The sequence below is a fragment of the Schistocerca cancellata genome, chromosome 4, assembly GCF_023864275.1.
Source record: "Schistocerca cancellata isolate TAMUIC-IGC-003103 chromosome 4, iqSchCanc2.1, whole genome shotgun sequence".
NCBI classification, from domain to species: Eukaryota; Metazoa; Arthropoda; class Insecta; order Orthoptera; family Acrididae; genus Schistocerca; species Schistocerca cancellata.
This window is the reverse complement of record NC_064629.1, coordinates 807123220-807146911: the sequence shown is the minus strand read 5'-3', so window position 1 is coordinate 807146911 and position 23692 is coordinate 807123220. Positions and strand designations below refer to the sequence as shown.

Below are 23692 nucleotides of genomic sequence, written 5' to 3'. Positions count from 1 at the left end.
CTGAGCCAGCACCAGGTTTTACCTTCTCCCTACTCTCGTCATCGTCGTACAACACATACATAACGCTACACTATACGCGTCTGCATTACATTTACCCACATTCCACAAATACATTCGCAACACAACAAGCCGCAAGGAAACTGAACCCACCCCGTGAAATTTTCCAGCCAACAATACCATACGGCATTTACATCTTTAGCGAAAAGTCACTCGTGTGAAAATACACTATAATAGCAGAAAAAACTACCGGTAGACGTGGGTCCACCAACAAGCCGTTTGGAAGCTGATATGTGGTTATGAGCCGCCACTGACTTTAGTATGAAATATTGTTCTGGTTAGTACAGATGTATTTGAAATGTGAACTTCTCGTTTAATTCATCCAACTGGACTCGAATTTCAGCCACGTCCCCTGGTTGGCGAATGTGTTCAAAATGTTCAAATGTGTGTGAAATCTTATGGGACTTAACTGCTACGGTCATCAGTCCCTAAGCTTACACACTACTTAACCTAAATTATCCTAAGGACAAACACACACCCATGCCCGAGGGAGGACTCGAACCTCCGCCGGGACCAGCCGCACTGGCGAATGTGATAGATGTACGAAAACGTACTGAAAATTAATGCCTCCGAATGTTTTACTGAAAAGCCTTAAAGCTTTTTAAGTAAAAACTAAAAAGTAAACTGTGTCCGAAAAGGCTTTGGAAGGCTCAATGGTACCTACCGGCCGCCGTGTCATCCTCAGCCCATAGGCGTCAATGGATGTGGATATGGAGGGGCATGTGTCAGTACATGGCTCCCCCGGCCGTATGTCAGTTTACGAGACCGGAGCCGCTACTACTTCTCAATCAAGTAGCTCTTCAGTTTGCTTCACAAGGGCTGAGTGCACTCTGCTTTCCAACAGCGCTTGGCAGACCGGATGGTCACCCATCCTAGTGCTAGCCCAGCCCGACAGCGCTTAATTTCGGTGATCTGACGGGAACCAGTGTGACCACTGCGGCAAGGCTGTTGGCACTTTTTAAGTAAAACAAATAGCCAGAGCTATTAACATTCCACATATTTATTCTTCATGTCTACACATTTATTTCTCATCATAGTCACCGTGGCTAAGAACACATTTCTCCCAACGATAGACTAGTTTGTTGATACCACGGTGCCACAACCTCACCTCCACTTGCTCCGCTTCATCACAACCAAAGGGAAGTCCTCGAAAGTGTCCTTTAAGTTTTGGAAACAAACGGAAATCAGATGGGGCCAAGTCGGGACTGTATGGAGAATGATCGATGACGGTGAACCCGTGGGATTGTTGGAAATGTCGCAGCGCACGCGTGTGATCTGGCAGTGCCAAGCTGAAGGAGAGGATGCTCCCTGTCCAAAAATGGTTCAAATGGCTCTGAGCACTATGGGACTTAACTGCTGAGGTCATCAGTCCCCTAGAACGTAGAACTACTTAAACCTAACTAGCCTAAGGACATCACACACATCCATGCCCGAGGCAGGATTCGAACCTGCGATCGTAGCGGTCGCGCCGTTCCAGACTGTAGCGCCTAGAACCGCTCGGCCACTGCGGCCGGCCGATGCTCCCTGTGTGGACGAACTCTTCAAATTCGAAACTCGATTACAGCACTCTATTTCTCAAGCACTGACTTAGTTCCGTTACACACTGCAATGTTACACGCTACAATTGGGACGCTTCTAGTGGCAGCGGGCTGCAAATATGTAGAGATGAACAATAAAACTGCCATGTTACATGCTACAATTGGGAGCCCTTTTGTGTCAGATAGCTGTAAATATATAGAGATGAAGAATAAAGATGTAGAGTTTTAATAACTTTTTATTTAATTTAAAGAGCTTTAAGAATTTTTCACATAAGAAATTCGGAGACGTTACTTTTCAGCATGCCCTCTAGACTGTTTGCAGATAATGCCGTCCTTTATCGTCTAGTGACCGCAACAGAAGTTAAAAACAAATAAAAAATGGTGTTGATAAGATATTTGAATTGTGCAAAAGTGGCCATAGACCTTGAAAAATAAATGTGTGAGTCACTCCTAATTAGTACTAAGACAGCTCTGTTTAATTGCTGTTACATGACAAACGACACAAAGTTATAGGTTGCAGATTTAACTTAACACCTATGTATGACAGTCAGGAACAACTTACGTTTGAAAGATGACAAAGAAAATGTTGTTTGAAAGGCAGAGTACAGACTGCGTTTTACTGGCAGAACACTGAGAAACTGCAAAAATCTACTAAAGAAATTTTTTTCACTACGTTAGTCATTTCTCTTCTAGAATGCTATTGCGCAGTATGGGATTCTTACCATATAGGATTGACGGAAGACATCGAAAACGTCATAGGAGGGTGTGTCGTTTTTTGTTATCACGAAACAGAAGAGAGTTGGGACGACACTCACTCAATAAAACCAAGGAGTTTTTTTATCGCGGGATATCTTTTCAAGAAACGTCAATAAACAACTTTCTCCTCTGAATAACAAACTATTTTGTTGCCTATTACTTACACAGGGACAAATGAAATAGGAGAAATCATAGCTCGTTCGGAAAGATTTAGGTGTTAACTTTTTACAAACTTAATTAGAGAGTGGAATAGTAGAGATATGGTTTTAAAATGGCTTCTTCTACCTTCTGCCAAGCACTTAATTGTAAACTGAAGAGTAATGTTGCTGCTGTAGGTTATCAAAATGACAGTGGATAGACACCTGTAACTCACTTTGAGGATAACTGACAATTTTGCTTTTTTTGCTTCTATCGAACTTTTCATCTTCAAATTATTTCCATACCCTATTTCTGAACCTGTTGATTTATTGTGGCGAGTCCCTGAAGCCCTGTGACCAGCTGGTGCACAAACAAGAGTGATCTTTCCAGAGTTTGGCTGGTAACGGGAAATGATACCACGATAGTTACTGATCAGATTCTTCGCTAGTTCCCTGCATAAAATTCCAAAGTTCTCTTCAGAGTGTCGTTCAGTGACTTTGCTGATGGTTTGTCGGTTAGGAGCCTTAAGCTTGTTGACGCCTTAGTACTTTCCGAAAGAGATACGTTATTGACTGGCACCATATCTTACCTAATGTGTCACTTCCATTATTAACAACACAATAATAGGTCCTGTGGGCACTAAACATTTGCCTGCAATGTAGACGAATACTTGAAAGGCGTCAACCAATTCGCGCTAAGAGGATATGCTAAAGGCGCAAGAACCACAGAACACTCCATTACAGGGCGAGTTGCGCCGTGACTCGCATAGAGGAGGGGGGGGGGGGGCGGATTGAAATCCCTGCCTGGGGTTCAAAGAGTTTAGGCTCTCTGTGGTTTTCATAAAATCACTTTAAATGAACGTGGAGATACCTTCTCTGATAAGGCCCCGCCTGATATCCTGCACATCATCTTCTGGTCTGAAGGAGGAAGAGCAAATTAGGATTTAAAGTCCCGTCGACGACAACGTCATTAGAGAAGGAGCACATGGCGATGTCGGAGCCCAGACTGACGGCTTAAGTGATGGCAGAATGACTTCTTGAATGTGGTGCTACGGTCCCGAAACTGATAGCAAGAAAAAAATGATAAAAGAAATAAATAAAACAGTGTAGTTGTGGGAAGTCTATTTCCAAAACAAATACTTCATTAGCTACTCACCGAGAGTAAAATTCTTCTTGAAAAATAATAGAGAGGTTAACGAAAAAAAGTTATAAGCAAGATTATCTTTCTGTGTCCATCCGATTGTGAATACGGTGTAAAAGGCTAATACGAGGCAGTTCGACGAGGAGCTCGATGGAAATACCGGTATATAGTGCCTATCAGAGCTGTTGAGTCATGGTTTGTAAGTCGCGCAGATATATTTGTATTGGCCTGCGCACATTCGAACAAGTACCTCCTAAGAAGTGCAAATCGCTCGGGGATAGATTATATGCAGTCTTTGGCAAAAACTAGTACTTTAACATATCCGAAAGAATGCACTTCTAACTATTTATAAACTGTGCTGCCAAGCGTACTAATATTTTGCATTTTAAGCACACTATGGATCAAAAGTATCCGGACACCTCCAAAAACGTACGTTTTTCATATTAGGTGTGCTGCCGCCTACTGCCAGGTACTCCATATTAGAGACCTCAGTAGTCATTAAACATCATGAGAGAGCAGAATGGGGCGCTCCGCGGAACTCACGCACTTCGAACGTAGTCAGGGGATTGGTTGTCACTTGTGTCATACGTCTGTACACGGGATTTCCACACTTCTAAGCATTCCTAGGTCTACTGTTTCCGATGTGACAGTGAAGTGGAAACGTGAAGGGACACGTATAGCACAAAAGCGTACAGGCCGACCTCGTCTGTTGACTGACAGAGACCGCCGACAGTTGAAGAGGGCCGTAATGTGTAATAAGCAGACATATGTCCAGACCATTACACAGGAATTCCAAACTGCATTAGGATCCACTGAAAGTACTATGACACTTTGGTGGGGGTTGAGAAAACTTGGATTTCATGGTCGAGCGGCTGGTCATAAGTCACACATCACGCCGGTAAATGCTAATCGACGCCTCGCTTGGTGTAAGGAACGTAAACATTGGACGATTGGACAGTGGAAAAACGTTGTGTGGAGTGACGAATCACGGTACACAATGTGGCGATCCGATGGCAGAGTGTGGGTATGGCGAATGCCAGGTGAACGTCATCTGCCAGCGTGTGTAGTGCCAACAGTAAAATTCGGAGGAGGTGGTGTTATGGTGTGGTCGTGTTTCTCATGGAGGAGGCTTGCATCCATAGTTGTTTTGCGTCCTACAATGATGTTTTAGGCACCTTATTGCTTCCCACTGTTGAAGAGCAATTCGGGAATGGCTATTGCATCTTTCAACACGATGGAGCACGGCCTGTGGCGGATTGGTCACAAGACGATAACATCCCTGTAATGGATTGACCTGCACAGAACCCTGACCTGAATCCTATAGAACACCTTTGAGATGTTTTGGAACTCCGACTTCGTGCCAGGCCTCACCGACCGACATCGATACCTCTCCTCAGTGCGGCACTCCGTGAAGAATGGGCTGCCATTCCCCAAGAAACCTTCCAGCACCTGATTGAACGTATGCTTACGAGAGTGGAAGCTGCCGTGAAGGCTAAGGGTGGGCCAACACCATATTGAATTCCAGTATTACCTATGGAGGGCGCCACAAACTTGTAAGTCATTTTGAACCAGGTGTCCCGATACTTTTGATCTCACAGTGTATCTTAGTTTCAGTTGTAGCGTTTGCGGAAACAAACCTGTATATTTCGACTTTGCTTCATTTGTAGCTTCAAAAAAGGCCAGTAGAACTGTTCTGTGATTGCTGTTTGTATTCGATCCGCACACATCGTAGTGCGATGTCACAGTGATATAGACGACAATACTTCCCTTTGTGGAGAGGATACATCAGCGAATACCGCTAGCACCACCGACTGCATCAGCGAAGGTTTCTTGGACCAAGAAAGGTGAAGAGCAAGCTTCTCGTCCAAATGTCAGGATAGCGAGCAGTTCGGTGATGGGAAGCTTGTTCAGAAATGACTTGTGGCTTTCTGCCAGGAACAGTTCCGGTGTTTCCGAGCGGTCTACGGCGCTGCAGTCCTGGACTGTGCGGTTGGTCCCGGCGGAGGTTCGAGTCCTCCCTCCGGCATGGGTGTGTGTGTTTGTCCTTAGGATAATTTAGGTTAAGTAGTGTGTAAGCTTAGGGACTGATGACCTTTGCAGTTAAGTCCCATAAGATTTCACACACATTTTTAGTCCTGGTGTTTACTGTAAGTTGTTGGAAAAAACGGCAGATAAGCTGCATCATGACTGAGTTAGGACTCAAGACAAAGTATATCAGCAACTAACCAGTGTTTACCATTTTTCAACTCACTTTTCTCGATGGCTATGGCTGTTTTGTAATTCGTGTCTCGAAACATCCCGATGTGTGAGATTTCGGCCAGAGATAGTACGAAATTTCAAAAGCTTTCCATATTGGTGCAGACAGAGAAAGGGAGATTAAGGTTTTACGTTCCGTCGACTACGAGGTCGTTAGAGACGGAGGAAAAACTGGGAGCGGAGAAAGAAATCGGCCATGTCTTTTTCAGAGGAATCGTCCCAGAATTTTTTTAAGCTATGCAGGGAGACCATGGGAAAACTTGGATGACCTAACGGAGAACTGAATCCCAGTCCAGCCGAATGCGGGTCGCCTGTGCCACATTGCTTCGTTATGTTACGGCAAGCGATACTACTCTATAAAATAGCATTTCGCTAATGTTTTGTTTGTGGTCTTCAATCCAGAGACTGGTCTGATGCAGCTCTCCATGTTACTCTATCCTGTGCAAGCTTCTTCATCTCCCAGTACCTACTGCAACCTACATCCTTCTGAATCTGTTCAGTGTATTCATCCCTTGGTCTACCTCTACGATTTTTACCCTAAAAAAAAATGGCTCAAATGGCTCTGAGCAGTATGGGACTCAACATCTTAGGTCATAAGTCCCCTAGAACTTAGAACTACTTAAACCTAACTAACCTAAGGACATCACACGCACCCATGCCCGAGGCAGGATTCGAACCTGCGACCGTAGCAGTCCCGCGGTTCCGTTTTTACCCTCCACGCTGCCCTCCAGTACTAAATTGGTGATCCCTTGATGCCTCAGAATTTGTCCTACCAACCGATCCCTTCTTCTAATCAAGTTGTGCCACAAATTTCTCTTCTCCCCAATTCTGTTCAATACCTCCTCATTAGTTATGTGATCTACCCATCTAATCTTCAGCATTCTCTATATCACCACATTTCGAAAGCTTCTATTCTCTTCTTGTCTAAAGTATTTATCGTCCACGTTTCACTTCCATATATGGCTACACTCCATACAAATACTTTCAGAAAGGACTTCCTGACACTTAAATCTATACTCGATGTTAACAAATTTCTCCTCTTCAGAAACGCTTTCCTTGCCATTGCCAGTCTACATTTTATATTCTCTCTACTTCGACCATCATCAGTTATTTTGCTCCCAAAATAGCAAAACTCCTTTGCTACTTTAAGCGTCTCATTTCCTAATCTAATTCCCGCAGCATCACCCGATTTAATTCGAGTACATTCCATTATCCTCGTTTTGCTTTTGTTGATGTTCATATCATATCCTCCTTTCAAGACACTGTCCATTCTGTTCAACTGCTCTTCCAGGTCCTTTGCTGTCTCTGACAGAATTACAATGTCATCGACGAACCGCGATAAAAATTCTGTCACTACTTAGAATGAGAGGCTGCTGAAATGTTTTGTGTTAGAAAGAACATGGGCGGTACAGCAAGTCAGCTGCAGGCTTAGTTAGGCTTGTGATGGTTAGAGTTGGCTATCGGTCATTCTTTCATAGTAAAGGACATAATGTCCTGAGAAAACCATACCACTGCTGGTATACTGAAAGAGGACTTCATCTGGTTCAGTATACACTCCTGGAAATTGAAATAAGAACACCGTGAATTCATTGTCCCAGGAAGGGGAAACTTTATTGACACATTCCTGGGGTCAGACACATCACATGATCACACTGACAGAACCACAGGCACATAGACACAGGCAACAGAGCATGCACAATGTCGGCACTAGTACAGTGTATATCCACCTTTCGCAGCAATGCAGGCTGCTATTCTCCCATGGAGACGATCGTAGAGATGCTGGATGTAGTCCTGTGGAACGGCTTGCCATGCCATTTCCACCTGGCGCCTCAGTTGGACCAGCGTTCGTGCTGGACGTGCAGACCGCGTGAGACGACGCTTCATCCAGTCCAAACATGCTCAATGGGGGACAGATCCGGAGATCTTGCTGGCCAGGGTAGTTGACTTACACCTTCTAGAGCACGTTGGGTGGCACGGGATACATGCGGACGTGCATTGTCCTGTTGGAACAGCAAGTTCCCTTGCCGGTCTAGGAATGGTAGAACGATGGGTTCGATGACGGTTTGGATGTACCGTGCACTATTCAGTGTCCCCTCGACGATCACCAGTGGTGTACGGCCAGTGTAGGAGATCGCTCCCCACACCATGATGCCGGGTGTTGGCCCTGTGTGCCTCGGTCGTATGCAGTCCTGATTGTGGCGCTCACCTGCACGGCGCCAAACACGCATACGACCATCATTGGCACCAAGGCAGAAGCGACTCTCATCGCTGAAGACGACACGTCTCCGTTCGTCCCTCCATTCACGCCTGTCGCGACACCACTGGAGGCGGGCTGCACGATGTTGGGGCGTGAGCGGAAGACGGCCTAACGGTGTGCGGGACCGTAGCCCAGCTTCATGGAGACGGTTGCGAATGGTCCTCGCCGATACCCCAGGAGCAACAGTGTCCCTAATTTGCTGGGAAGTGGCGGTGCGGTCCCCTACGGCACTGCGTAGGATCCTACGGTCTTGGCGTGCATCCGTGCGTCGCTGCGGTCCGGTCCCAGGTCGACGGGCACGTGCACCTTCCGCCGACCACTGGCGACAACATCGATGTACTGTGGAGACCTCACGCCCCACGTGTTGAGCAATTCGGCGGTACGTCCACCCGGCCTCCCGCATGCCCACTATACGCCCTCGCTCAAAGTCCGTCAACTGCACATACGGTTCACGTCCACGCTGTCGCGGCATGCTACCAGTGTTAAAGACTGCGATGGAGCTCCGTATGCCACGGCAAACTGGCTGACACTGACGGCGGCGGTGCACAAATGCTGCGCAGCTAGCGCCATTCGACGGCCAACACCGCGGTTCCTGGTGTGTCCGCTGTGCCGTGCGTGTGATCATTGCTTGTACAGCCCTCTCGCAGTGTCCGGAGCAAGTATGGTGGGTCTGACACACCGGTGTCAATGTGTTCTTTTTTCCATTTCCAGGAGTGTATTTATTTGTCGAGTACGGTTTTTGGCCTGATAAATAAATCATCTTCAGTGTCGCAAAGTTTGTATGAAGGATGAGGGTGTAGCATTAAACTAAAATTTTGGACAAACTGTTCATTGCAACCTGTAACACCTCCGTTTTTATCCTGACCTGATCTGATAGAATAGCAGCCCAATATTTATTATTAACATGACCATGAACCTAATGGGGCTGGTAATCGGAATTGACTGCTACGGAAGTTGTTACTTTCCAGTTCGTCCTGTTCAATACTATAATACTGAATGTATGGTAATAAGGAACACCAACACAGTTTTACTAATTATGAACTTATATTCTTCTCAAAATACAAAAAGGAGACAGCCACTGCCTTCGTCATACATATCTAATTACGGATAATCTCAGCACAGGCTTTCTTCATTTGCCATTATCATCACACGCTAATCCATCACTGCATCCAACACTGCAACCCAAGGTTAGGCCGGCGCGGTAGACGCGAAACTAAATATCGGCACTAGTAACGTCACTGATCACTTTTACAAAGATACTTCATCACTTTCCCGGCATTCATTTATTATCGAGGGGTCTAACCACGGCGATGGTGACACCCTTCTCGGTTAAAAACCCTGTATTCCAATAATGGCCTCCACACACACACCATTCCCGCCAACCGCTCTGGCGCATCTCGGCATTCGCTCTCTCAACACGTCACAATCGATTGTTCGCCCTATCGACCTGTGCCGAGTGCAAAGTTATAGTAAGGGCCTACGGACCCCTTACAAACCTGACTTCAAGACATTAAATTGGTAATTTTAAAAAAAAAATGCAGTGATCCAGACGGAGTTTTCAAAAATGGTTCAAATGGCTCAGAGTACTATGGGACTTAACATCTGTGGTCATCACTCCTCTAGAACTTAGAACGACTTAAACCTAACTAACCTAAGGACATCACACACATCCATGCCCGAGGCAGGATTCGAACCTGCGACCGTAGCAGTCGCGCGGTTCCGGACTGCGCGCCTAGAACCGCTAGACCACCGCACCGCGGCCGGCTCGGAGTTTTCATTCATCTTTCTTTCTGCCCGTGTAGAATGGTAGATTTAATTCTTTCCATGTTCACGACAATAAATTTCAGAGCCATCAGGGAGAACAGTCGTTCTCCATATTGAAAGACAAAGAGAAGAAACTGTCGGTATAGTTTGGTAAGAGATGCTGTCACTATCCCGACACCTTTGTGGCGTTGCCCTAGGGGAAATCCTAAACGTCTCATCACCAGCTGGATGTCGCAACGCCCGCGCTGCGTCACGCTATTCATTTCACAATGGAGGCTGCTCGTTCCGGCGCAGACAGCCACAGACACGCACGCGGGTCCGGAGGCTGGGCAGGGCAGGGATGGCCGCAGCGGTGTCTCTATTTGGCGAAGCCGCCTCGGATTTCTCTCCCGGCCAAACTGGCTTATGGCCTCTTGCTTTCCCTGTCGCACTTTAGTCAGCAAGGCGGAGAGAGTGGATGACAAATATCCGGCTTCTACTGGGCCGAAATTTTCTGTCCACGAAAGTGAGAACAAAATTCCGGGGCACGAGTAAACTTTTCACTGGCCGGTGTTTTACGCCTGCTGTTTCCTAAGCACTTTTATTTATTTATCGTTATTGTTGGTACATTACTTAGAAAACTACTGTGGTCATTTTTGTACATTGTATTTTTGAAACAAATTGTACAAAAATACACTTAATTGTTTCTAAAATGAAATTTTCACTCTACAGCGGAGTGTGTGCTGATATGAAACTTCCTGGCAGATTAAAACTGTGTGCCGGACCGAGACTCGAACTCGGGACCTTTGCCTTTCGGGGGCAAGTGCTCTACCAACAGAGCTACCCAAGCACGACTCACGCCACGTCCTCACAGCTTTACTTCTGCCAATACCTCGTCTCATACCTTCCAAACTTTGGTAGAGCGCTTGCCCGCGAAAGGCAAAGGTCCCGAGTTGGAGTCTCGGTCCGGCACACAGTTGTAATCTGCCATTAAGTTTCACTTTATTGTTATTTCTTGAAGTACCTGCGTTTATTTCTTTTATCAAAAATAAGGTATTTATTTAACTATTACTAAGTTACCAAAATGGCTCTGAGCGCTATGGGAGTTAACGTGTGAGATCATCAGTCCCCTAGAATTTAGAACTAATTAAACCTAAGTAACTTAAGGACATCACACACATCCATGCCCGAGGCAGGTTTCGAACCTGCGACCATAGCAGTCGTGCGGTTCCAGACTGAAGCGCCTAGAACCGCTCGGTCACAAAGACCGGCTACTAAGTTACCCATTAAAACTGCCCTCCATCTAATATTGCAACAGAAAACTCCAATAATAAGGAAAGAGAACTAATAGTACTAAGAAGTGAGGGAGGGTGAATGGAAAGAAGAACAGAAATTTTTTAAAAAAGTAGTTTGCTTTCATTATAAAAATACGTGGAGCAGGTGACAAATACTACGACAGTTTTTGTATGATCTTAAGTATTCTCAGCCAGCTTCATTTTCGCGCTAGCTTCAGAAATCTCGTGGATCTGAAAACAAGTCGATGGTGCACCGGAATATTTCGCTTTTGATCACGTATGATGCATGTTAGCTTCTGGGTATCGCCGAGCGGTCTAAGGCGCTGCAGTCGTGGACTGTGCTGCTGGTCCAGGAGGGGGGGGGGGGGTCGAGTCCTCCCTCGGGCATGGGTGTGTGTGTTTGTCCTTAGGATAATTTAGGTTAAGTAGTGTGTAAGCTTGGGGACTGATGACCTTAGCAGTTAAGTCCCATAAGATTTCACACATATTTGAACATTTTTTTGTTCTGGGTATCCAGGCTCTATTTCAAGCTCGACTTCGGTTCCGAAGACAGCATGGCTTCGGAAACGAAGACAAGTTGATGATTTACTAGATTTTCCTACCTTTGTTCTGTTTTTTCTGGTAAGTCACATCCTTCTGCACTGAGTATGCATTAACTGATTAGTATACTCTCTTTCCGCTGTCTGTGAGGGTACTGAGGCTATTGCGTTCAAGAAGGCAAATTTCTGCCCATAGGAGAGGTGAGCGGTAGCTGCATTCTGTGTTCTGTCAACAAGGACGGTTAAAATGGATATAGCAGTAGGACTTGTGCAGGTGTTACAATGGTTTCGGTCTCACAACTGAATCGCTGTGTTCTTACGAATTGATGGAGTACAATTGTTGATAATATTAGAGAATGACGCAATGATTATGCTTATGTTGCCATGCCGTCGGCAATGCGTATTACTTCCGCCAGACAAGAAAGGCCATCGCTTAGGTGGTAGATTCTCCGATTAAAATGCTTGAAATGCCCATATGAGTCAAAAACAGAGGTTCTTTGGTGACCGCTTGCTCGCCGTAGTGAGAACATTTACAGTGGGGGCCCAACCTTAGTTGTCGACCAAGTTAACACAGTAGCTAATAGGCTAGACTCGTATATCGGAGGTGCGGATTTAGTCTATTTGTGGCCATCCAGAGTTACATGTTCCGATGATTTTTCCTCAACAAGTGAGCCGCTGTGGTTCCCTTGAATATACCTTGGATGCCAATTTTCCACATCATATGCAGTTGAGGAAGTCCTCCGCCTCTAATGACATTGCTATAGAAGGGAGATCGCACTCAGACCTTTCGTTAATGAACTTAGTATTCGAAAAATGTTATGATTATCTCAGTGAGCTTAAGAGAAGGACATCAGTTATGTCTCGGTTGTAGTCATTAGTCACTACTAAAGGCACTTTCTCACGAAGAGGCTTCAGGGACTGTTCGACTATGACTGCTCCTTTACTGAAAAAATTTAATCTCTGTCCGTGGCGACCGTATTATCTGACAGTTTTATCTTCGTTGCCAACAGAGTGTTTCCACTGCAGGCAGAAGCGGAACAGGATTCACTCAGCCTCATGAGAACAGCTAGCAGCTCCTCGAGAGAGGAGAAGCGATATAATTAAAGCTCTGATCAACCCAAAAGTTGATCTGATCAGCACAGAGTTGTACTGCCAGGGGTCCTATTTGGAGAAGGAAGAAAGATGAAAGTTTCACGTCCCGTCGACAGCGCCGTTATCAGAGCCGAGCATAACATGGGATTACGAAAGGATGGGGAAGGAAATCTACCGTGTCCTTTTCATTAGAATCATCCAGGCTAACCCTCCTGGAAGTGGGTTGCCCTATCTTTATTCTGACTTCTGAACTAACTAATTACAGAGGGTCCTGCAGTTTAGCGGGGGCTCCTAGCCACGGTACAAGTTGGACTTACGTATGCAAATCATTGCTCGATATGGAAGAATCTAGAAGCGACAGAAAAAAAAACACTGTCCCTTATGATCTGTAGTCTCGCACTTACCCCATCAACCACGAAGCCAAAAAAGCGTTTATGCTTCGAAAATTGACATGTAGGAATGTCGTACTCGCCCTTATCCCTTCAGTCCTGTGTTCTAATGACGTCACAAGTATGAGGTGAATCAGCAGTCTGTGGACAAATCAGTGTCCTAAAGTATGACAGCGCCACCATGTAACATGTGCAAAATATTTTCCACTTTCAAAATTCGCGATGCTAGTGGAGTTGTAGTAAAACTCATTGCACCTAGTTTTAATTTGTACTCTACCCATTGTACATCCAATCTACTCAGAAAAAAATTATCGGTAGTGCAAATTGAGATTCATCCTGATTTTCAAATACACTCCTGGAAATTGAAATAAGAACACCGTGAATTCATTGTCCCAGGAAGGGGAAACTTTATTGACACATTCCTGGGGTCAGATACATCACATGATCACACTGACAGAACCACAGGCACATAGACACAGGCAACAGAGCATGCACAATGTCGGCACTAGTACAGTGTATATCCACCTTTCGCAGCAATGCAGGCTGCTATTCTCCCATGGAGACGATCGTAGAGATGCTGGATGTAGTCCTGTGGAACGGCTTGCCATGCCATTTCCACCTGGCGCCTCAGTTGGACCAGCGTTCGTGCTGGACGTGCAGACCGCGTGAGACGACGCTTCATCCAGTCCCAAACATGCTCAATGGGGGACAGATCCGGAGATCTTGCTGGCCAGGGTAGTTGACTTACACCTTCTAGAGCACGTTGGGTGGCACGGGATACATGCGGACGTGCATTGTCCTGTTGGAACAGCAAGTTCCCTTCCCGGTCTAGAAATGGTAGAACGATGGGTTCGATGACGGTTTGGATGTACCGTGCACTACTCAGTGTCCCCTCGACGATCACCAGTGGTGTACGGCCAGTGTAGGAGATCGCTCCCCACACCATGATGCCGGGTGTTGGCCCTGTGTGCCTCGGTCGTATGCAGTCCTGATTGTGGCGCTCACCTGCACGGCGCCAAACACGCATACGACCATCATTGGCACCAAGGCAGAAGCGACTCTCATCGCTGAAGACGACACGTCTCCATTCGTCCCTCCATTCACGCCTGTCGCGACACCACTGGAGGCGGGCTGCACGATGTTGGGGCGTGAGCGGAAGACGGCCTAACGGTGTGCGGGACCGTAGCCCAGCTTCATGGAGACGGTTGCGAATGGTCCTCGCCGATACCCCAGGAGCAACAGTGTCCCTAATTTGCTGGGAAGTGGCCGTGCGGTCCCCTACGGCACTGCGTAGGATCCTACGGTCTTGGCGTGCATCCGTGCGTCGCTGCGGTCCGGTCCCAGGTCGACGGGCACGTGCACCTTCCGCCGACCACTGGCGACAACATCGATGTACTGTGGAGACCTCACGCCCCACGTGTTGAGCAATTCGGCGGTACGTCCACCCGGCCTCCCGCATGCCCACTATACGCCCTCGCTCAAAGTCCGTCAACTGCACATACGGTTCACGTCCACGCTGTCGCGGCATGCTACCAGTGTTAAAGACTGCGATGGAGCTCCGTATGCCACGGCAAACTGGCTGACACTGACGGCGGCGGTGCACAAATGCTGCGCAGCTAGCGCCATTCGACGGCCAACACCGCGGTTCCTGGTGTGTCCGCTGTGCCGTGCGTGTGATCATTGCTTGTACAGCCCTCTCGCAGTGTCCGGAGCAAGTATGGTGGGTCTGACACACCGGTGTCAATGTGTTCTTTTTTCCATTTCCAGGAGTGTACAATCCCGTACATTACCGGTGAAAGAATTGAGTTAACGGACTGTGAAATGCTGTTTCGGTGGATACGGTAACAAATTCTTTACCAGTTGGTTCCGATTAAATTTTGCATTCAAACACCATTTCACTGAAGTTACGAAAATATTTTTACAATACGATACTGCAGTGCCTGCGTTGTTAAGAAAAACGATGTAATGTTTCTTCGGATATGCAAACATGTCCGAAGCAACATTGCATTGTTTCTTCTTAATAACGCAGGCTCTGAAGTACAGTATTTATCCGCCGGTACCAGGCAGCGACTTTTAGTTAAAATATCCCTCCCCCCCCCCCCCCACACACACACCTCTGTACGAGAATTACATAATGTGTGTAGGAGTATAGGTTGTGACGCAGTAACGACGACATATGGAAGTGGCCGTGAATTGTGCACGGATAGCCAAAGCAGTTAAGGCGACGGCCCGCGCAAAGCGGGCGATCTGGATTCGAGTCCCGGCCTGGGACAAATTTTCACTGTCGTCATTCCCTTACGCAGCTGATGGTTGCTGGTATTCGCAACTGCGAATACATTTCATGCATGTTACCATTAGTTGGAAGGCAAGTGAAATCTGAGTTTAAGGAGCATAGCGACGACGTGTTTAGATATTCGGCAAGTGCCGATCGGAGAGGGAAAGGGGAGCGTACGCGAGGCTGCTTGATAAAGTGAAAGATTTTGGATCAAAAATGAAGAAACATGAAAGCTGTAAGATTACTGATTTCCAGCGAGAACGTCATTGTTTACTTTTACCTATGTTCGTCAAATAGCCTCTAGTGATTCTTGATGCAAGGAGAGATGGTAGGGTTCTAACGTTCTATCGTCGCTTAGGTCATTAAAGACTAGGCGCTGGCTTGAACTAGAAAGTGACGGGGATGAAAATCGGCCACCATCGCCTAGATGCACCGTCCTGGTAAAAGAGAAGCGTAAACAGTTATTGGATGGGAGACACCGAAGTGTAAGTTTAGCCCCTTGTCGGAAATTGTGTTCTTCCTCCGCACACAATGGCCTCTTTCCACGCACTGGTTGAGAGTTGTGTATTAAGTGTATCTGCTGAGTGTGGGGGCGGTAGTCCGTGTGCACATAATGTACTGTCTTGTTTGTGTTGTATGAAGATGGGAGAGCGTGAAAGCCGGTGCCAGTACATAGCTTACACAACCTGAATAGCAACAAACCCACCGCCGGACTTAACTACTCCATTAAACTGACATATTACCATCAACAGTATCACATGCCATGACCTCATGACACACTACGGACAGGTCTGAAATTTAATCTGGGACACTGCGTTAACACAGGGTCTGGTCGTCAGGAACTTTACGCCAACACCACTCCTCCTCTTGCCGCTCAAATACACTTTGCGAAAAGTTCTTCCGCCACCAGAAGCGTTATTTTTTACAGCCAAGGAAAACGAAACCTGGGCTGCATTTGAAGTGGAACCGCCTCCTGGTTCTCCCACTTTGGAAACCAATTTTTTTAACTCTTGTGCCACCTCGTTCCATGATCTCTGACGGATTGGTTCAGAAACGTGGCGGGCCATTCTGTCTTCAGATCTTTCCGCAACTGAGATGAGTTAGCTAGTCTTTATACGAATCCCGGCAAAGCCAAGAAATGAAAAACGCAAGCAGAATGTTATCTTTTTTATTTAATCGTATGGCTAGGGCCTCCCGTCGGGCAGACCGTTCGCCGGGTGCCGGTCTTTCAATTTGATGCCACTTCGGCGACCTGCAGTCGATGAGGATGGTAGGATGATGATGAGGACAGCACAACAAACCAGTCCCTGGGCGGAGAAAATACCCCGACCCAGCCGGGAATCGAACCCGAGCCCTGAGGATTGACAATTCGTCACGCTGACCTTTTTCTTTTCATTTTGTTCGTCATGGCTCGTTGTATTTGGTCGTAGTGGACGTCACATGACATCCGTTGAAGTTCGTTGTTGTTCCTTTTATTCAGTTTTTTTTTTTTTTTTTTTTTTTTTTTTACAGAGGGCAGCTAACCCTCTGACCCAACACGCTGGGCTACCGTGCCGGCTTACCATTCAGCTACCGGGGGCGGACAGGATGTTATCTAATAATGCTGATTATTACTCTACTCAGCAAAATTTGCAATAATACTGATGACCCACTTAGGAAAAATAATATTTAGATCTCTAAATCCGTCAGAAAAAACCTGAACACAGACTGACAGTATCAGGCACAAATAATGAGTGTATGCGAGAGCGTCGTGAAGGGCAATGCCTCCGAATTATTTATGGGAAATCTCTTAAAGCTTTTTTAATAAAAGAAACATTATTAACATTGTGCGTATTTATTTCTCAAGATAGTTACCCTAGCAACGAGCACATTTCTTCCAACAAGAGAAGAGTTCATTGACACTGTCACTGTGGAATGTTTGACTTTGTTGACAGAGCTACAACCTCGCTTCTGCTTGCACTGCATCATCACCATTGAAAGAGATGAAAATCGGATGGGGCCAGTCGGGACTGTATGGAGGATGATCATGACAGTGAACCCAAGGCGTTGGATTCTTGCAAATGTCGCAGCGCTAGTGTGTGATCTGGGGCACTGTTATCCTGAAAGAAAGCGTGTCCCATGTGTGGATGAACACCTCGAATTCGAAACTCGATTACAGCACGCTGCTTCCCACGGAGCGACATCGTTACGCTAACCACTGCCACGTTACACACCACACAATTCGGAGCTCTCTAGCTGCAGAGGGCAGCAAAAGTGTAGACATGAAGAACAATACAATCCTTATTGGCGTAGCTACGTGTCGTAAGCACTGTATATAGACTTGATGTGTCAGTAGAACTGCTGTGCCCGCCTTAAGCTACACTTAAAGGGGGGGGGGGGATATGTTTGGCAACCAACAAGCGATAAAGCGAACATAGATAACAGCAAGTAAAAATCCAACGGTCTGGATTCTTAGGTGTAGCGTAGGGAGGCACATCACTCCATTTGACTTACCGTAGCAAGTCTGTGTGCATTTCTTGCGACACGTTACTATATTAATATGGATTGTAGCGATATTTCTTTCTTTTCTGTTTGATCCAAAGTGTTGGTAACCATCATCAAGAAAGAAAACTGCAAAATGGTCCAAATGGTTCTGAGCACTATGGGACTTAACATCGGAGGTCATTAGTCCCTAGAACTTAGAACTACTTAAATCTAACTAACCTAAGGACATCACACTCACCCATGCCTGAGGCAGGATTCCAACCTGCGACCGTAGCAGTCGCGCGGTTCCGGACTGAAGGCCCTAGAACCGCTCGGCCACCGCGGCCGGCAAGAAAACTGCAACAAGCCAGTTTCGCGTAGTAGTGACGGGCTATGATTGGGATCTTTGGGATCTTTCGTCTTTTGTAGTGATGTCAAGATGATTCTTAACTGCTGAAACTGGCTTCAGGATTGTTGTTATTTTTGAGATGAAGATTAACAATTAAATTGTTACAGTTCGTCTTTTATTAATATTGAGGCGCTGACGAAACGTGCAGACATGCAGGGATCTTCTGAGGGATAGAGTATAGCTGCAGTGGTGGGATCGGTGTATAACGCTTAGTGGCACGGTGTCAGCTGATCGTGAGTCAAATGATCTTATGGCATTGTTGGCCGAGAGGTCCCATCCGGGGAAGTTCGGCCGCCAAGTGCAAGTCTTATTTCAGTCGTCGCCACATTGGGCGACTTGCACGCCCGTGATGAGTATGAAATGGAAGGAGGACATTACAACACCCAGACCACGGGCGGAGAAAACCTCTAACCCGGCTGGGAATCGAACCCGGGCCCGCTGCGTGGGCGGCAAGCACATTACCACCCAGCTAAGCAGGCGGACCGTGTGTGTGGCGCGAGGACGCAAGAGAACGCCAGATTGGCAGTGAACTGCACGCTGCCGAAGCCGCCCACGTGGCGCGAGATAACCGGAGAAAGTACTTCCATCAGCGGAGACGCGTCGCTTTCCTGCAGAACCGGTTTCCGGAAAGGACGCCAGCCGGCCCTGCTTTCCACGTTGCGACTCTGGCCTCCGAATGGATCCCAAGTTCATTCTCATCGCAGCCACTGACTCCCCACGTTTTTCTTTTTTTGTATGGTGGCATTTTCCTCTCTGGGCTGTGTAGTACTTTCTTCTACGTGCGCGTGACCCACTTCGACCATTATCTCATTCGCATGTGTGACATTGTACAGAATATTAATGAATTCTATGGAAGGTATATGGTGAACCATCCAGCATCATAAAACTGATCAAAATTATCTATCACCATATGCCGGCTTAAGCACATATAAACTAAGACATATACAGCCAGTAGCGGAAAATGTCTTTATTTTGAGGTTTTATCGGGGTTGTGGAACCGTATCGAAAGAAAACTCTTCAGTATACTTTTTTACTACACTCAAAATAAGTATAAGTCTGGGAGGACGAATATCGCAAACTGATTTACTGGATGGTGTCTGCTGCGTTTCCCTACCATGCTCTTCAACACGTAACGAGATGGTGTAGTGGTTCAACCGTACACGGGAGAAGCGTGGTTAAAATCCTAATCCGGCTACCCACTCTTCGGTTTTACTTAGGCACTTAAAGCGAATGACGAAATTTTTCGTTTACAAATTCGTGGACATTTACCTGCCCTATCCTTGTCCATCCCGATCTTGTCTTCCGTTCCTAACGACAGGACGTTAAAACCCAAATCTGTCTCACTTGCCTTTGCTTGTTGCGTGTCTAATACGTCTATATCGATGGAATATTTAAACTTTAATTTTACTGATTTATTTTTTTGCTTTTAAAACGCAGGGAAGGTGTACTTTAAAATAATGTTTTCTTGACTAAAACACATGAAAAAAATGTGAGAGTAATACGGTCCAATCCTTAAACTTGGGTTTATTTAGGGCACTTCTGACAGTTACTATCACCTGTTAGAGAAATTATGCTATAATGATTTAAAAAATAATTTTTTTAATGTGTAGCACGACATGTTTCAGGAATTTATTCCCATTTTTAAGCACTGTGTAGGAGGAATTATATCTGTAGGTACATAGGCCCTCTACTAAATACATTGGTTTCTAACATTAGCATTTACAAATTCCAATATTGTTCAATTTTGGTAAACATTTTTGGAATACAGTGATCAATAGATTATTATATTTTAACTAAAGTTCAGTCTTCGCAGCAGCTGAGGAGAGCTCCGCCTACCATCCTCCAAGGAAGCCATGGGTCTGAAGATGTTTATATAAATATAACCGAAACCGGTCACCTATGTTATTGAGACATAAGTGTTGTGATCAAGACTGAACTTTAGTTAAAATATCCAATATCGCTATATATAAACATGGGGATGATTTTAACAGGAAAGAAGAAGCCATGAAACTCAGTGATATATGGGCTGTGGGGCTACAGAATCGATGAGAAGTTTTTATCTTTGACGTACTATAATTGATAGTTAAAATAATTTTATCTTTGACAAGGTTTATCTCTGCTATCACGTGAAATACAGACCACGACACTTTCCACGGTGTTTAGGCCACTCTTCGACGTCCGACTCACCAGTCGGCAAGACTCGGCAAAATGAGGAGCACCTGCGAAGATGTCCAACGTAGCCTTGGACGAAACGTCAGGGATTGAAGAGTTCCGTGGACCAGGGCCATACAACACGGAAGAGTTCTCAGCAGTTGAAACATCCGCTCGTGAAAGCCTTCATTGTATGATAGCTGGTAAATGCCATCGTGCCCAGGAAAAACGAACTGAATGTGGGTGCGGAGTGGCCCCAAGGAGAGATGCATACTAGTGGAGATCCATTGTGCCTTCAAGAATGACGAGATCACCCTGGGCATTCCACGAAAACATTCCCCGGACAATAATGCTCCCTCCTTCGGTCTGGACGAGGCGCGGCTCGTAATTAAAGGCTCTGAGGCGGAGCCGCCGCAAAATATACAGTATGTTAAAGTAAATTTCGCAAGAACGTATTACATAATTTAAATTATCAGGACGAATTTCGCATATTTCCCATTCCGATTAAAATAACGACGGTCAACGTTTTTGGAACTGTTTGTATCGATAGATGTTTTCCGAACGGTTAATAGTGCTTAGGCTGCGCCTTGGAACGTCCGTAAGCTGCATGTAGTAGCGGTTTGGGGGCGTGGCTTCTACATAGTACTGCTCTTTATGGGCGACCCGAAGGCTCAGAGTTTGCAGCCTAAGGGTATCATACCAACCACCACACGTTTTTCACGTTCCACTATCTATGTAACAAAGGAATGTAGAGTGGCCGAAACTTCGCTATCCAATCTCTGTCTCTGCACATCTCTACTACGCTTCGATGCGTCATTAATCGACATTTAGTATTATTGTTTTGACAATGTTTTACATAGTTGTTTTCTTTCTGCCATTGCCTGTTTTATCCACATTTAGAATAAGTTTGCAAATATCCAGCCAGAGTGCACTATACTACAGTAACATAACAGTACTGCCGTCTAGCGAGAGTTTCATAAGTGATTAGAGGACAAAGCGCGCGAAATTTGTTCCATTACTTTACTTTCCTTGCTTGTTGATGCTGACTGCTTTTGTTGATATCGTGTGATATTAGCAAGTTTCTTTTTAGGAATGTATTTTGCAAGATTTTAGTGAGTTTTACTTGCACAAGACATGTGACGTCACCAAAAGATCACAATATCGTCATGCGAACTCGTAAAATTCGAGCTTTGGAGGTAAACCACAATAAACGCCTTAAGTTTATAACTGAAAACACCTAAAATATTAATCAGCCACAAAGTTAACATTCATCGCATTAAAGACCTCTCCGAAACGCGTCTTTTCATATGATTTGCTGCAAAGTGTCAGAAAATGTAATGATGACGTATAAAAACACTAACCAAAGATTTTAACTCAAAGTTAGCTTCTAATGATATTTAATACCTGATTACAAAAGACACAGTACGTAAAATTATGGGTAGATGGTGATATGCCCCCTCCCCCTCACCCTGAATTCTTAGTTGTTTATGTCAGACTAATCTGTAGCGTAACCCGAGCTCTATGTTGGCTCCGATCGATAAATACCGCAGCCTTCCCCAGTAGAGAAACCACGAGCCGCGCCTGGTCTGGACGCTTCCGACGAATGTTGCAGAGTCTTTGCTTTCAGACGCTTCACGTCGCACACGCCAGTGGCCATCTGATCGATGGAGCATAAAACGTGATTCATCTGAAAAGACCACCTTTTGCCACTCAGTGGGCGTCCAGTTGCGATATTGACCTGTAAGTTCCAACCTTCGTCACCGATGAACAGCAGTCAGCATGGGTGGATGAACTAGGCGCCTGCTGCGAAGGCCCATATGCACCAGTGGTCGTTGAGGAGACATTGTTGTTAGCCCTTTGGTTCATCTGGACGATCAGTTGCTCAACAGTTGCGCGTCTATTCGTCCTTACGCACTTCCGCAGCCATCGTTCACCTCTGTCATCTATTGGAGTCATACATTACACTACTGGCCATTAAAATTGCTACAACAAAAAGAAATGCAGATGATAACGGGTATTCATTGGACAAATATATTATACTAGAACTGACATGTGATTACATTTTCACGCAGTTTGGGTGCATAGATCCTGAGAAATCAGTACCCGGAACAACCACCTCTGGCCGTAATAACGGCCTGGGCATTGAGTCAAACAGAGCTTGGATGGCGTGTATAGGTATAGCTGCCCATGCAGCTTCGACACAATACCACAATTCATCAAGAGTAGTGACTGGCGTATTGTGACGAGCCAGTTGCTCGGCCACCATTGACCAGACGTTTTCAATTGGTGAGAAATCTGGAGAATGTGCTGGCCAGGGCAGCAGTCGAACATTTTCTGCATCCAGAAAGGCCCGAACAGGACCTGCAACATATGGTCGTGCATTATCCTGCTGAAATGTAGGGTTTCGCAAGGATCGAATGAAGGGTAGAGCCACGGGTCGTAACACATCGGAAATGTGACGTCCACTGTTCAAAGTGGCGTCAATGCGAACAAGAGGTGACCGAGACGTGTAACCAATGGCACCCCATACCATCATGCCGGGAGATACGCCAGTACGGCGATGACGAATACACGCTTCCAATGTGCGTTCACCGCGATGTCGCCAAACACGGATGCGACCAATATTATGGTGTAAGCAGAATCTGAATTCATCCGAAAAAAATATGTTTTGCCATTCGTGCACCCAGGTTCGTCGTTGAGTACACCATCGCAGGCGCTCCTGTCTGTGATGCGGCGTCAAGGGTAACCGCAGCCATGGTCTCCGAGCTGATAGTCCATGCTGCTGCAAACGTCGTCGAACTGTTCGTGCAGATGGTTGTTGTCTTGCAAACGTCCCCATCTGTGTTGTCAGGGATCGAGACGTGGCTGCACGATCCGTTATAGCCATGCGGATAAGATGCCTGTCATCTCGACTGCTAGTGATACGAGGCCGTTGGGATCCAGAACGGCGTTCCGTGTTACCCTCCTGAACCCACCGATTCCATATTCTGCTAACAGTCATTGGATCTTGACCAACGCGAGCAGCAATGTCGCGATACGACAAACCGCAATCGCGACAGGCTACAATCCGACCTTTATCAAAGTCGGAAACGTGATGGTACGCATTTCTCCTCCTTACACGAGGCATCACAACAACGTTTCACCAGGCAACGCCGGTCAACTGCTGTTTGTGTATGAGAAATCGGATGGAAACT

General features: G+C 46.1%; 1 protein-coding gene and 1 pseudogene across 1 annotated transcript in view; one reads left to right on the top strand and one right to left on the bottom strand.

The window, feature by feature from the left end:
* The window catches only part of LOC126184443 (nose resistant to fluoxetine protein 6-like), a 223761-nt gene that overhangs the window by 10448 nt on the left and 189621 nt on the right, over positions 1 to 23692 (top strand). The window lies entirely within an intron of this gene.
* LOC126185874 (5S ribosomal RNA) lies at positions 893 to 1010 on the bottom strand (annotated as a pseudogene).